Source organism: Cibotium barometz, chromosome 45 (assembly GCF_041138505.1).
Source record: "Cibotium barometz isolate CiBa-2024 chromosome 45, ASM4113850v1, whole genome shotgun sequence".
NCBI lineage: Eukaryota > Viridiplantae > Streptophyta > Polypodiopsida > Cyatheales > Cibotiaceae > Cibotium > Cibotium barometz.
This window is the reverse complement of record NC_141090.1, coordinates 35,208,094-35,225,199: the sequence shown is the minus strand read 5'-3', so window position 1 is coordinate 35,225,199 and position 17,106 is coordinate 35,208,094.

Here is a 17,106-nt window from a genome sequence, read left to right as displayed (position 1 = left end):
AAATTTCCATGACATTTGGAAAGAAAATAATTAAATGAAAAAAAGAAGAATTCCCATGGTATTTGAGATCCAAGAAATTAAATGGAAAGAAGAGGAATTTTTAGTATAATTCAATTTATGATTATTTATCAAAAGTGAAAATATGGGTAGAATTGATTTCTGTAAATCCCATGAATTCTTTTATTCAAAAGAGGAATATTGAATATAATTCAATTGAGGAATTGAGAAGGAATATAGAAATAGTCGTTCAAGAAAAGGAACCTTTAATTAGGCCAAGCAATTGGCAAAAATTTAGAAAAAGTCCCATTATCGGAATCAAACTAGAAAAAGCTACTAAATGGGAATAGCATGTGAAATGGATGTGAGAAGATGTGAATGGATGTGATAAGATGTGAATGGATGTAATAAGATGAAAATAGAATGTGATAAGATGTGATGTAATGGAAATTGATGAGGGTGTGTATGTGAAAGAATGGATGTGGATGTGTATGTGGAAGAATGGATGTGGATGTGGATGTGTATGTGGAAGGATGGATGTGGATGTGTATGTGAAAGAATATACGTGGATGTGTATGCGAAAGGATGTGATGTCAGTGTGAGTGAATGGATGAGATGTGATGTCATGTGAATTGGATGTAAATGAATGATATGGAATGTGAATGGATGAGATGTGAATCGAGATAAGAATGAATGAGATGAGATGTGAAATGAATGTGATGAGATGTGATGTAAATTGAGTTAGATGTGAATGAATGATATGTGAATCGGGATAAGAATGAATGAGATGTGATGTGAAATGAATGTGATGAGATGTGATGTAAATTGAGATAGATGTGAATGAATGATATGTGATGTAAATTGAGATAGATGTAAATGAATTGAGATAGATGTGAATGAATTGAGATAGATGTGAATGAGTGATATGATATGTAAATGAATGAGGTGTGATGGGATGTGATATGGGTAGATGCGAGTGGATGAGATGTGATGAGGATAAATGAGAAAAGATGTGATGAGATGAAAAATGTGATTGGATGAGAATAGGAATACATATGAATTGGATATGGATTAAGTAATGTGGACAGATGTGGAACAATGTGAAAGACGAGAGTTCATTATAGAAACTATATTTATGACCTATTTTTAAATGACTATTTTATGTCAATAATGCTGGGGAAGCATTTCGACCGTCTTGAGAATGAGGTCATGGAGACCTAACAATGTTAAAGATGCAACAGCTGATGGAGAGTCAACGGAGGATGTCTCATGTAGCAAGGTCAATCGAGGTCTTGACCAGCCTCAGTTTGATTTAAATGGTGAGCTTCCGGTACGGTGGATGAGGGACCAAGGAAGCGGCCTATGAGTGAAGCGCTAGGTGACTTGGGAATCCTAGAGGGTGCTGACCATACGGTGCTCGGGCTCTAGGTCGCCAAAGATACCCACACGTGCATCGGGGAAGATATTGGAACAAGGAGTAAGAGTTGTTTTCTAAAACCAGGCATGGATCTGGTTGATTGAACTTGCTGGTCCTCAACGGATGAGTCCATGGCTCTTTTATATGGATCTGATGGTTGATCTTGTTGATCTTCAATGAAGATTCCATATTGATTTTTATAAGTGAATATATTGTCGGGTACTATGAGCTAGGAACTATCGAAAAGGCCCCTGGGATAGGTGGTGAGCGTTCTAGTTGCCAATGATGCCATAGGTACACCGATGAAGGAATGATTGGAAATTAGGATTCAACCGGATATTTTGGAGGATTATGATCAGTGACACTATGGTCTCATTAAATGATTGTTTTAAAGATAGCTGAATTTGTGAAAAAGGCAATTTCATATTGGGTGTGTGACTGGCATTAAATTTGCATGGATATCCGGCTAGGGGGCCTGGGAACTCTTTTCCCTGGTACCCGAGACAAAACCTTACCAAATTTCTAATTGGATCCCATCACTACAGTGGTTGGGTGGTTGGCTAATCCATGGGACTAGGATGGACTGATGGATCCGTAAAATGAGACTCGATTCTGTTATAGTACGATAGATGAAGTAAATCCCGGATAGTAATTGTTTTATGAAAAAAGAATTAACGGCTGTGTCTCTCGATGGGAAAAAAACCGTTGGTTTCTATGATCCAAGTGCAAGTTTCTTCCTTGATCTGACCAAGTGACTCATAGGTTCGGTCGGATCAGTTTGGTCAGTAATGGAGAAATCGCCCGTGCTTTCTGCTAGGGAAAAGTTTTTTCGGGTTTGATTTTTGAAGAACCAAGGGATTAGTCTCTTATCTAGATATCTGTGGTTGGGTGAGGCCCTGAGTGAGGGATCCTGCCCCCTGTGCAAGAACCTCTGTGCAAGAAGTGCTACTTCCACTGCAAGCAGTGAGGATAACATAGTTACTCCTCAAGAACTCGTTGAAGTGGAAGAATTATCCTATGTTCCACATGAACTTGATAAGGTACTTGAATTTAGGGAAAGGAAACTTTGTTTGGTGACTAATCCCTGAGGTTAAAATTAGGTGGAAAGATAGGGAAATAAAGGATTCGACTTGGGAGTCAGTTGATATTGTTCAGTGCAGTTCTCCTTCTTTGAATTGCAAGAGTGCAATGTTTTCAGTGCAGTTCTCCTTCTTTGAATTGCAAGAGTGCAATGTTTTGAGAGAGGGGAAGTATGTTATATGCACATTATGTGTGCATATACTAGGAGGCTAACCCACATTAGGCTTGTGAGCATGGGAGCATGGGAACAAGCTCTAGTGGAGTATGGGTTAGGACAAACCTTAAGGATTAAGGTTAGGGTCAAGCATCCAAGGGTCACACATGGGAGATGGAGAGTCAAGAGTCACTTGAGGGCCCTCCTATATAATAGGGGCATGGGGCACACTCAAGGGGGGCTTGGAGGCTTAGGCTATGGTCTCTTGATGTTATCTTGAGGCTAGGTTATGTTATGTTCTCTTGTATAGAGGATCATAACTACTCACTTGCCATTTCACACTATAGCTACATGCTATTGGATTGGAGTTATACCTCGATGGTATGGGACATCAAGGTAAAGGTATGATGTACTTCATTATAATTCATGTGTGCATCCTTTAGGCTTGGGGGTGGTGAGGTGGATGAGTTTATGCCTGATTTGTGCATGTTTATGCATAACAATTATCTAGAGAGATCTTAGGGTTTTAATAATTGACATGCCCAATTCTCTTATGCCAAATGTATGTATCTGCAACAACTCCTAAACTATTTTCAAACATTGCAGCACTCACTTCAGGCATATTTACATTCAATGTAAACATTCTGCCCAATTTGTTGCCTTTTGCAATCAACCTGCACTCATCTTTTAAAAAGTCTTCTACATAACAGCCATTAGGGTTAAACCGAACTTGCAAACCCTGCTCAATCATCTAGCGAACAGAAACTAGATTCTTTGTAATGTTCCGAACATGAAGTACATGTGCAAGGTACTTCACCTTACCATCCTGCATAGACAATGGCACATCCCCAACATGGGTAATCAGATGAAAAATGTCATCCCCTGTTTCAACAAAACATGGTCTTTCAAGACTCTTCATTTCCTTGAACCACTCACCACCATGACTTGTCATGTGGTTCAAAGCACCTAAGTCAACATGCCATACATCATCCTTACATGCTGCTACATCATTTCTAGACATAGCATTAACCACATGTATAACAAACAACCTCTCATTATCCTCATTATTTCTGCTAGAGGATGTATAGTTGTTTTGCTACACTTTTCCATTTTGCATATCACTCTACTTCTTATAGAGCAACTTGCGTGCATGCCCAAGCTTACCACAGTAAAAATAGCCTCGTGTATCATTATGCTACCGTTGCCAATTACCACGACCTTGTTGACTCCCCCCTACCTCTAAACTGACCTCTTCCACCTGTATGTTGCTGTTGTTGTGAATCCTGGGAATGTTGCTGGGTGACCATAATTCCTGATTACTTGTTCAGCCACCACCTTGGCCACGTCCATGACCTCTACCTCATCCTCTACCTGCACTTGTGTAGGAGGCCTACTGCTTTGAACTATTCCTGTTTTGTGAAGACTATTGATCTTCACCCAAGTTCTTCTCTTTAATGATCAGCATTAACACTAAATCTGTGAAGTTGGGAATGTTCTCCCGAGCCTGAATAGACATCTTGAACGCCTTGTATTGTGGCCCGAGACCACACAGACACACTTCCACCTTATAATCATCATCAACAGAAACAACAATTGATGCAAGGGATTCCACAATGCCCTTGATCTTCAAAGCATAATCATTCACAGACATATTCTTCTTTTCCACAATATGAAGCTCACTCTTCAACTGAATTTTTTGTGCCTTGGTGTTGTCTCATACAGCTTCACTAAGGTGTCCCAGCCTCCTTAGGTGACTTGGCATCCTATATATGCACAATCATAGTGTCATGTATGCTTATATAAAGCCAATACATGACTTTCCTTGCTCTTTAATTCCAATCTTTGAACTCTGTTATATCTGCAGTGGGATTAATCTACAGTATCTCCGGTGCCTCCTCATGTTCACCTTCAATGTAGTCCTAGTAACCTTTTCCCATCAGGAAAAAGACAGCATAGTTGCCCTGTAGCTCTCCTCCCACGAATAAAGCTCCTCAATCAAAGTTCGTTTGCTGGAGCCTCCCGAAGAGCTCCCGACAAGGGTGTAGTAGCCAACACAAAGGGGGAAGAGTAGATGAAGCTCTTACCCTCGTACCACTTCCTATTCTTCTCTTGCTTGCTGCTCAGCCCTTAGCATGAATTAGGCTCTAATACCATGAAAAGATGAAGGGGAGAAGAGAGCTTGAGCTCTTGCAAGCACACACACACTCACACAACCCTAGAAGAGAACATACAAGGTGAGAGGCTGAAAAATTATTCTTCTTCTTCACACAACAAAAGAGGTCTACAAAGAAGATAAGTTCAGGAACACACATAATAGAGTATATACAAGTGGTCCATAATGTGAACACGCTAAGAAGAGTGGATAGATGTGGACTAGTCGGTGTAGTCCAGCTGTAGAATCTAGGTGAAGATATGTCGATGCTAGCTACCAAACCCGCCAATGATATAAATGTCGAACGGTCATGCAGGCACATCGTGAGTGTCAGCTCATGTTGATCTTGACATCTCAACACACCACATACCCCCGGGGCTCTTGATGTAAATTACTATGTAGAATTTATTTTACCATTATATGCATAATGATGGGATTTATACACATCATATCGTAACTTATCCATTGGTGGATATTTGAACCTCGTAGACCTCTGTACACCTCAATCATTCCCACGTTTTCTTAACATTACTTTGACCCTTTATACACCATGTGTAACAACTTTTAGGATCTAAAACTCCTCATCAAGCCTCTATTCTAAGCCACTATCCCCACCTTCTCTTTTTCGTTACGTGATACATGTGGGTTTGCTAAATTTTTAGTACCTCTAGTACCACCAAATGATGTACCAAAATTCTATGCCTCAACCAACCTGGCCAAGACTTAATAATAGACCCAATGCAAGAGGACTATCCCGATCCACTAAGCACATGTGATTGCTACTCCATCCCACTATACTTTTGTTACAACCCTTTATCATCGCCTCATTCATCTCCCCTCTCTTTTCCTCCACCATATATCTCTATGATAGCCTTGATGATCACACCCCTTTGAGCTCCTTCTACTTACTCTAATGTTAGAAGCACTTCTTTGAGCTCCCCAACATTGTAGAGTCTCTCATTGGTTTAAAACATATCTTTGGGTGTTGTAACACCTCTCATTAGTCTACAATACCTTTTTTACCTCTAAATTATCTCTCTAAATTGGGTCAGCCCGGGTCCATAATACTTTTTGAGTTCGCTCCCATTGATGTATCCTTCCATTTCTACTCCCTCGATGGTTTCAATTCAAACAAACCCTTGAGAGGTGATTTTAGACACTCTGAAAGCTCCTAACCCTCTATATTTGAGTTTCTTTTTCTTAGTGCTTCTAACACCATACATGAGGACGAGGATGTAAGATTCCTCCCTAGCCCCTCAAGATGTCCAGTTTCTTGTGTTGCAAGTTATGGTCAAACCAATGTTTTCTTCATAGTTTCTCGACCATAAGCCCATGTGATGCAATTAGCCTGGTTTCATCAAGTTTTTCCAAATCAACCAATCTCTCGAATAATGCATTTTTAGTAAGTCTTTCCTATAGTGGAGTTCATAGGCTTGGAAATAATAATTCCAATAATAATTCCATAGGAATTACCGCATCAACACCATAGGCATTATTGCATCAACACCATAAGCTAGACAAAAGGGAGTATATCACATCGCTATCTTATACAATGTACGATAAGCCCATAGAGCTGCAACCATCTTGTGTTCCCAATCCATGCGATTGGCTTCTAAGGTTTGCATCCAGATAGCACATAAAATCTTGTTGGTGCTCTCTACCTAACCATTTGCTTGTGGGTAATAAGTTGATGATTTGTGATGTACTACAAGGAATCCTATAAGTAACAGTTCAACCACCTCATTAATGAAATGTGAACCCCGGTTAGCCAAATCCAGAAATGATATTTTCATATATATAAGAACTTGGCTGTGGTTCAAGCATCGGCTTGCTTAGAGGCTATTACCTATGCCCACTTCGTGAAATAATCTATGGCCACACGATCATATATCGGGCTTGTGAATGGATGCATTGCTGGACTAATGGGTCCAATAAAATCAATCTCCCATTTTTCAAAGGGTTGTCTTACAATTACAAGGGTGAGTGGAATCATATCTTTTTAATGTGGAATAGGAAATCTCCAACATTCCTTGCATATTTTCACAAACTCTATACCATCCCCAAACAACGTAGGCCACCATAGTCCCGCTTAAGGCACATTGCAAGCTGTAGCTTCTCCACCAAAGTGTCCTTCAGCTATTCCTGAGTGTGCTTCTTCTAATATCGTTACAAACTCATCTTCTCACACACATCTTCTTAGGATATCATCCTTACCTAGCTTATATGATTCTCCAACAATAAATTGTTAAGGTGCGGCCAGCTTAATAAGCCAACGCATTTTATCCTTGTTCAAAGGTCTATCTTGCCAAAAACCATAAGCTAGATAGTTTGAAATCTTCTCACTCCACTCAGGCACCATGTCAAGTTTGAACAAGAAAGCATCAGGGAGGTCATCACATCAATGCCAGTTGTTGATTATTCGTTTGGGATTCTAGACACATGGTCGGCCAAAACATGTTATGTTCCTTTTCCTATCGTGACCGTAAAGTCAAATTCGAGGAGTCGTAGCAACTAGCATGTGATTCTTCCCATGGTGCAAGGCTTGTTCACCAAATATAATAGGTCCTAATGGTCCAAAAAGGATACAAATTTGTTGGCCAATAGGTAATGATGATATTTCTTTACATCATAAACCATGGTCAACCGTTCATGCTCCATGGTGGTGTAGTTTATCTATGCATCATTTAACTAACAATTGGTGAAGCAAACTGGATAATCTAATTCAAATTTCCCAAGTTTCGCCAATACGCATCCTATCACAAAATTTGATGCATCGATGTGCATATGGAATATAAGATCCCAGTTGGGTGGCCTCATAATAGGTGCACTTTCCAATGCTTTCTTCAACTTATCATCTACTTCTTGGCATTCCTCAGTCCATTCAAAGACAATGAGTAGTCTATACAATTGCCTTGAAACTTCAACATAGAATACGATTAAGCGTTGGTAATACCCAATATGGCCCATAAACCGTTGTACACCTTTGTAGTTGGTTGGTGGTGGTAATTCCAAGACCAATTTTACCTTGCTCTCATCAATGGAAATACCATTTTTTGACACAATGTGCCCTAAGATTACACCATTCTTGACCTAGAATTGGCATTTTAAAGGGTTTAAGGATATACGACATAATTGACATCTTTCAAACACCTTTATTAAGAAAGCCAAGTGCTCCATCCAGCATGAGTGTGCACACAGATTGTCAATGAATACCTCCATCCACTTTTGCAAGTATTCCTTGAAGGCCGTGCACATTAGTCGTTTGAAAAGTTGTTAGAGAATTGGTGAGGCCAAAAGGCATAACCTTATAAGAATATGTTCCCCACATCGTATTGAAGGCCATTTTGTGATGGTTTTTGGGTTCTATGGACACTTGATTATAGCTCGAAACTCCGTCTAAGAAGTTGTAGGCTTCTTCACCTGCTACCCATTCATATACATGTACTGTATATGGCAGTGGGTAATGGTCCTTCCTGTTGCTGCTCTGTGATTGCATATTGACCTTTTTCAGATCGACACAAAACCTCAATTTTCCATTTTTCTTTGGCACAATCATGATTGGTGAAATCCAATTTGTGTGCTCGATTTCATAGATGAAATCTGCGGCAATGAGTTTATCAAAATTTTCCTTTACAATTGCTACATATTTCGGATGCATCTGTCAGTTTCTGCCGGGATGGTCTCGATCCTTCCATGATTAGAATAATGTGTTGAACCACCTTAGGTGGTACATCCTCCATGTATTTCCAAGAAAAATAATCTTTGAATTCTTTTAAGAGAGCAATGTGCTCTGCTTCTTCAAACCGCAGTTAAGATTTTAGCAATGTAGATAGGTTTGCAGTCCTCCCCTGTCTCTACAATATCCACCTCCCTAACTTCAGCTAGTGGATTGGCCATCTTCCTTCACTCTCTTAGCCATTAAGTGGACCACCTTTCGTTCTTCAATGATGTATGTTTTGAAATGGTGCGGCACAGAGAGTAGGTACGACTTGTCATCCTCCTCATCTTTCATCCGAGAGCTAGTGCCTTTTTTGCCTAGCATTTGGCTTCCATCAAAGCCTTATTTCATTTTCTACATCCGGCCTTAGTGAGTTTAGGTGTTTCCAACTCCTATGGCATAGCCCTTTCCCCTCGTTTTCCTTCTAGGTTTATCTTACTCAACTCCTCACCCCAGTTCCTAGAAAACTCCTCCTGCACCTTAGTGACCTTGAGATATCTTAGCCACTCGGCATCTGTGGGTTTACTTTGTAATAGGTCATTTCATCGAGAAATATATCTCTTTTGTTTTTGGTGGCATCTCCTGAGGCGTTGGGTGCTGTTGTTGTGTGACTGTTGCGGCTCTATGAGCCAGACCCTTCTATGTTGGAGGCTTCATCCTCTATTTCCTCTTCTCTTGGTTGCACATCTACCATGCGCATTGAGGTGGTAGGAAGAATTCCCAATTCGACATAATAGGTTCCTCTAGGGAACAACACATCTATAGTGGCAAGTATATGCATCTAGTTTTTGCTAAAATCTAGAGGTGGGAGTGATGCATACATTGCGGCCTCTTCCTCATCTGATGAATTGTCCTCAATCGGTTGGCAAACTTGTAAGGATGTGGTCCGCTCTATGGTGAGCTAATCATTTTCAAACAATTGCCCTTCCATGGGATGTGCCTTCCACATATATAGATCAATTTTTAGAATCTGCAAATCCTTTCAAACATACACTTGATCCAACGCCGAATAATGCACCAATTTGGCTTCCATGATGAAGGGTTTGCCCAAGATAATGTCATATGAGATTGGCTATTACCCAAGATAATTTCATATGAGATTGGTTATTACCCAAGATAATGTCATATTATGAGTTTGGGTAGCACTCACAGAAAGTCCATTACAACAATTGTATAATGGTAGTGGAACGAAAAGAACTTAAGCCTTGAGGGGTGCACTACTAAGAAACCCTATGTATCAAGTGCGTTCAAGGGGTATTTAAAAAACCCCTTACTTATGAAGTTTTCATGAATAAAATGACCCCTTTTTCTTTATGGACTTACGGGTTTTTTTAAAATCAATTAAAAAAACCCCTTTTCTAAATGTATTTTTGTAAATTTACATTACATTTTTGAATTTAAAAACCCATTCATTTAAACTCATGTGGTATACTTACATATTTTTAGGTGAACCCCCCGAGACTTAAGCCTAAAATTTTTCAATAGCCCCATCAGGTCTTGAAGAAGTTTTGTCTACCATCTTGACAATTAGATCTGCTCTTTCCAATTCTGGTTTTCCCCAATTCTCCCAACACCTTTTGGTAATAACGCTCACACCCGTGCCTCCATCTAGGATAGCCAATGCTTGGTACTTGTTATGGTGGATTAGAATTGTGGAATTCATATCATCACTCTCATAACACCAACCTAATTTATTGAAAGGTATTTTGACGAATCTAGGTGTTCCCTCTTCCTCATGCAGTAGGTTTTTTTGTGCTACTGATTCTCCTCTGTAGTGGTCATTGGGTTCAATTTTTGTTACACCCAGTCCCCTTGACATCTACCCACAATGCCAACGTGTTGCATAGCAATGGTCCTAGCAGCATTTTGAAAGTTGACAATCCTAGGGAATGAATGGTTTGGCATATCTTGATCCACTTCCTCAAGCATTCTTGCCATGATGTCACTGTCCCATCCTCAGACTCTTCGGGATCGGAGTAGGCATGTCCAATCTTCTTTCCCTTAACATCTCATTTCTTGGATACACTGTATCCCTAGCCCTGATGGCCCTTAACTTGGCTTCGTGATTGCATTGACACTCCTCAACTAGGGCTTTTGCTTCTTCTAGCTTCCTTATTTCTTCTTTAGCATTTGGATATTATCCAATCCCCTTAGGGGTACCTAGTCTCTCCTTTGCAATTTCTTGGGTCTTCCATCCTATTTTGGCACTTGGTCACCCTCTTCCCTTGATTGGGTGGATCCGGGTGTCAATGATATCTTCTTCGGATCCATCATGGATTATGACCATGGTATCTCCCTTCCTCACTTTTTTTACTCTTCTCCTTCTCCCAACCTTAGAGGTTGTAACACCTCTCCCTATTTTTCCCCTTTGACTCCTTGTTTGGCTTGTGCTTGAGTCAGGACATTCAGCAACGTGATATTCCTAGGTTGCACACTTACAATCCTGATAGTGGTGTGGTTAGAAGTAGAAGCGAAACTATTGGCATGGTATGGGCAGTCTTTGTTTAAATGATCGACACCACACTTCACACATGAGAGTGTACAAGCATGACATTGGTATGTGCTGCGCGACTCATTGACCTTGGTGAGCATTAGCCACATTCTTAAGAGAACACTCCACTACCTGATGAGGTCCACTACATTGAAAACATTGTATGCATCCCCTTTTTATAGTTGAGTTTGTCTTTTCCTTTCCATCTTATCATGGTTTGAAAAACATTGGTACGGGTGTGTTGTTCGATAAGACCTAATACTCTGGTGCGATCTCCGTGGGCTCCTCATAATATTCATTATTAACTTCTACTTCATGCATGATTTCCACTTCATCCAAGGGCTCCTTAATCAACACTTTGTTGGTTGAAAATTCACTTTTAATATAAAAATTAGTTTATGCATAAGTCCAAGCATAAACATAAACATTAATTCATCTAAACAATAACATAAATCAAGAAAAGCATGGTTTTAAGAGGAAACCAATAAATTAAAATGCTTCCAATCATGAGAGAGGTTAGGAAGAAGATTAACGTCAAAAAGAGAGAATAAACTTCATTGTTTTAGGCTTACCCTTGGTTTGCTTGATTCTTTACCTTGCAAAAGTTGTGTAGCCCTCAAGGAAGAGGATCCTATCAATACAATGGTTGGGCGATTGGCTAACCCATGGGATTGGAAGGGGTTAGATTGGATCGATGGATTCCTATAATAAAATTCAATTTTGTTCAAGCTACGATAGTTGAAGTAAGTCATATAATAATTCTTGTTCTATCGAGAAGAATCAACGGGTGTGCCTCTTTTGATGGGGAAAAAATCGTTGGTCTTTATGAACCAAGTGCAAGTTCCTCCTTTGATTCGGCCATGTGATCCGCGGGTTACGTCAGAATACAAAGGATAGTTAAGGCTCTTGACTACGTTAGAAGATTTTTCATGGAGGAATCGCCTATGCTTTCTGGGGTGAGGGAAGTTTTTTTCGGGTTCGGCAGTTTTGGAAGAACTGAGGGATTGGTCTCTTGTCTGGACATTCGTCGAGGAGGCCCCGAGTGGGAAGCTCTTCCTTGCGTGCAAGGTTGCTACTTCCGCTACCAGCACTCCAGAGTTTGATGCGCGGAGAGGGCAGGGATCTCACAAAAATGTTTCGATGCAACCAAAGTCCATATCCTTGGACTCGGCCTTGAAGGCAAGGCAGTGCAATGGTTCCAATCCTTGGACCCTTTACACAATAGTGCTTTCAAAGTAGTGAGAGAGGCCTTAATTATTAGATTTGCACCCTACGGGCCCAAATGAAACCCCATTATCCAACTGTTCCAATTGAAATAAAAACCAGAGGAAACCTTACGTGACTACATCACACACATCAAGTACCTTGATTTGCGTTGCGAAGAGGGAAAAATTGAGTGACAAACACTTACTGGACAATATCCTCTTGGGATTGCACAATCCAAGGCTTCACCACATGTTGGTCAAGGACCCCTCCACCTTTGATCATGCCTACAAATGGGTGATCTTTCTCAATGACAACATGTGAGAAAGCTATTCCACACAATTGGCCACCGTGCCAATGACAAAAAACCCAAAGCTCATTTGTAACATTCTTTCCTCTCCTCTCGGACCCCAAGCTTACTAGTGGCGCCACCCCAAACTAACTACTCACACAAAGTGCCACTGCGACCTTCTCCAATGCCAATCTTTCCATTCCAACCGTTGCCTCTCTAGGCAAACCCTAGTGCTCATGGAAAGATTCAAACCAAGTCCATTGTTAAACCCAAGGATCCCATTCTCTCCGCCATCCCTAAGGCACCCCTACCACATCATCTCCCTTTATCAGTGCCTCACATGGAACCTAAACGACTTGTGCACACTATAGGTGCACCCGCAAGGAAAAAACTCTTTTGTGTTTCCTCTGTCATGGACCCTGTAGAGTGCCTGAATGCCCTAAAAAGAAATGTTTGCCAATGCAACCACAATGTCATCACTGTGGAATTGACCATTACTTCAAGGATTTCCCTTTGTAATCAGTTTCTCGCTCCATAGTTGAAGGCATGCCATCCCTCAATGTGTTGAGCGCTCGGGGGGTGCACTACTAGAAAAACCTAGGTATCATGTCAAGAGGTATGTAAAAAACCCCTTAACTAAAATTTCCCCCCAATAAAACAACCCCTCTTTACTTATGAACTAAATGTTTTTTTTCTAAAATTGAATTAAAAACCCCTCCTATTAATGTAATTATGCTAATTTTTCTCAATGTATCTAATTAAAAAACCCCTTCTATTGAACTCACGTGGTACACTAACATTTTTTGAGTTGAACCCTCCGAGGTTGAGAGTTTAACATGGGAAGATCTCAATTTTCCCATTGAATATTGTCACATGATTATAGGCCAAGCTAAAGAAGGCCACATCCTTAAAAAAAACAATGCTCTAAGCAGATTGGCCATGGAGAAGATTGGGTTAACATTGACACTGGTTCTCAACAAAAACCACATCATCCTCCTTCAGGAGTGATGATCATGTAGAACTACCACTCCTCCATGCAGGCCCCCAAAAAATCACCAAATGACAAAAACGGCTCACAACATATCCCAATGCTATCCTTGAGAAGAAACGTCTTCAGGAGGCCTAAGAATTAGTAGAGCACTACGAAGATCAACTAGAGCAGCCGCCCATTTTTGTGACCTTTGACCCAGTACCTGAGTGTGCGCCGTCCCCCCCATAGAACCTAAACTTCCACACCAGGAAAGGTAGGAGACCCTTGCTTACGCTCAAGGCCGCCAAGGAAGATCCATTCACCAACATGACATCGACAAATGAAGATTTTTCCCCACATGTGCCTTCTAATCCTCCACTGCCTATTCCATAGGCAGCCAAGCCCAAATCACATGTTCACATCGAACAACTCGATGTGAACATTAACATAGAGTGTGATAAAGACTCACAAGGTCCCCACACCAAATTTGCTAAGGTATTGTACCCTTCTATGGCAACCAACTCTTGACCTCTCCACCCCCATAAAATAAGGACCAAATTAAACTTCCATATACTATTGTTGGTCCACCTTATGATCAAGGCCCGGCACCTATGGAGGCTCCTCATCAAAGTGACCTCGATGGCCTCTCCGCCTTTCTTTCCTCCCAAATCCAAATGCCCATTGGAACCTTGTTAAAAGGTAGTCCATTTTTTTTTATTTTATTTTTTCCGAGAAAAGATCCTTCCATTAGTTATATAAAACGCCCGAAGGGTTACAAAAGATCCTCTCCTGCTCACAAGAAAAACAGAGTAGTGAACAAAGCAAGGCAGCTCGGGAGACTCTCCCTAGGTGCTGAAAAGTACAAGCATCAGTACAAAGAGGTAGTCCAAATTTATGGAATGACCTTCGGGATTGGATGGAACAAAGGCTGCAAGTTTCTGTGGAAGAGGAAGCTAGCTTAGATTCCTTGGATGAATCTAAAGCCCCCTCATCAACTACTCCATCACCACAACCCACACCCCAAAGGCACACTGACAATTTGAGTAAATATGCTAGGAAACTACTTTGAAATTGATTACATAAACGCAACCCTGCCCCCAACCTATAACAACCGTGTGATCAAAGACATCCTAGATGGTGGTGCTGGCACATAAGAATCCTCACACAAACATGCTGGGAAAACTGGGGCCAACTACGCCTTGATTATACCACATTGGTCATAAAGCTTGCGGACGGGGACCCCTGAGCATAATGCACGACCTTAAGGTCAAAGTCTGTGACCTAACCTTCAACCTCACATTTGTGGTTATGGGCTTTTGAAACACTGCCTATATGATGCTATCCTGGGCAGACCCTTCAAGCGACAAACACGACTGATCCATGACTAGGACACGGATCATATCTACCTCCACAAAGGGTCTCGAATGCTCAAAGTCAATTTATATACCTAGCACTCACATCCCATGGGAAAAGCTCCCTTTGACTAAGTCTCTACGCGACCACCACTAGGAGCAATGAGCTCTTTGTTTGCAATGCTTATTATCAAGCCCTTGATGACGTGTGGGTGCCATTCACGGTCGCTTGTGTCAATAGTGACGAAGTTGACCATGACTAGTAAAAAATCCTTGCTACAGTTGACACCCTCCCAGATTGCAAACTCGATACACAATTCATTCTCCCAAACGGTCAGACCCTTCATGAATCCTACAAAGCCATTGCCTCGATTAACAGCCTCAGTTTAAGTGTAGCTCCTCAACCTAAAACAATCACCCTTGGGGTGTGGATAGATTTTCTCTTTGGTAGAAATATGCAACAAAAACATGCCTTGTTGTCTCCCACACCTAGCCACAATCTTTTTCCATGGGGAACATGGGTCTCCCTAGGCAAACCATCTCATAAAACTGCCCATGCCAAAATTCAATTGCCTAGTGGCCAATGTATACAAAGCCTTGGGTACTTTACACAAACTATACATACTTTCTATAACCCATTGGCTTGTAAGTTCTATGTGGTTCCCATAGTGAGACAAAAGAGCAATCACCCTTGGAGGAAGTTGGGTCCATAACGCCACAAGTACAATCAACTCCACTAAAATCATAGCTATCCTCAAGCTTCCCTAGGGCAAGGTAACAATGATCCTCTTGGATGGGGAGTGAATCAAATCTGATCCTCTGCCCACCCCGACTGCTTCCACACACTGTACACTCTGACACCCCCCACAATAATGGGTGTCTTCCATTGCCTCTGAACTACCACCAAAATTCAGGCCACCAATAATCTGGATTAGACTCCCAACCGAGAATGGTCTACAATGGTGGCAAGCCCACATATATCCCATGGTTCATGCTAATATCATATTCTTGTTGGAGGCATGGAAAACTCTTGGAAAACACACACTAACAAAATAAAATACTTACATTCAAATATCATACAAAATGTGTCCAATGAGTTTTGGGTATTTCATTCTTTAAATTTCTATAGGAAATACTAGTTGGACTGCATATTTTACGTCATAGATGTAGGTGCACTCCAAGGTCGGATTATCATTCGAAAAGAGTGGATTGATGCCACTCACTGCAAAAAGGCCATTGTCCTCTTGTGTTCCTAATAGGAGATCATCCACACACCCTCATCCTTGACTCTACTTCCCCCTCACTCCCCATCCTCATCACCGATAGTCTCCCCTATTCCCCCACCCCATGCCTCACAAAAGCTGGTCCAAAGACCAGTGTCAAAACCATCCAACAATGCAATCAAGCCTCGTCTCGTCAACAATCCCCCTCAGCTCTAAATCCTCAAACACCCACACCGCAAGCACTTCAACATCTTACCTTTATCATGACAATCAATGGTGGGTGCCTAAGAAACTTCTTGTAGCTTAGTGGTTCTATAATGGCTACACAGAACTCTAAATCCCAAATTGACCATCTCTAAAACCCAAGCGCAAGAAGCTAACAATTCCAACCAAAACCAACCCTAATTCAAAGCTTCAATAAACTACAATTCTCTGTGTATCTCTGTTTTTATAGACTTTTGGCCATTATTTCTTCTTAATAATGATTAATTCCTCTTAATCTCTTATCAAAAAGCAAATCCCATGTATCTTATCCTCTTGTAAGTGATTGCTATATTCTTTTACTTTAAGATGTTCCGTCCAAATCACCCCAATTCGAACGGATGAACCTTACCAACATTCCCCGTATGTTTCTGTTCACATAATCCTGAGTCGGAAGATTTTCTTCCAACAAAGAATTGCCCTCTTGTTTGGAGCTGCAAGACTGGCAGAAGTTCTTGCTTCTTCTGAGCCTTTCATCTTTCCTTCCATGAATTATGATCTCACCTTTGATGTGTTTATCTTTATCTTAACCTAGGGAGAGAAAGGGAGGTGAGGAGGCTGTGAGGTTTCATACAAGTGTGTTTTGATTCTAAGAAGTGACCGAAGTCAAAACCCCAACTTTGTGTCACAATACTCTTAAAAAGACATTGAAAAATGGCATTAACTAACAAGAAAACATATTAGGAAATATTTATTTCTTAAACATTGGAGTTGATTGGCAACCACCTACTCCCACATCGACGATGGGTAGCATTGTTACACTTAATGTGTGCACTTGAGGTTCTCCATTCCAAAC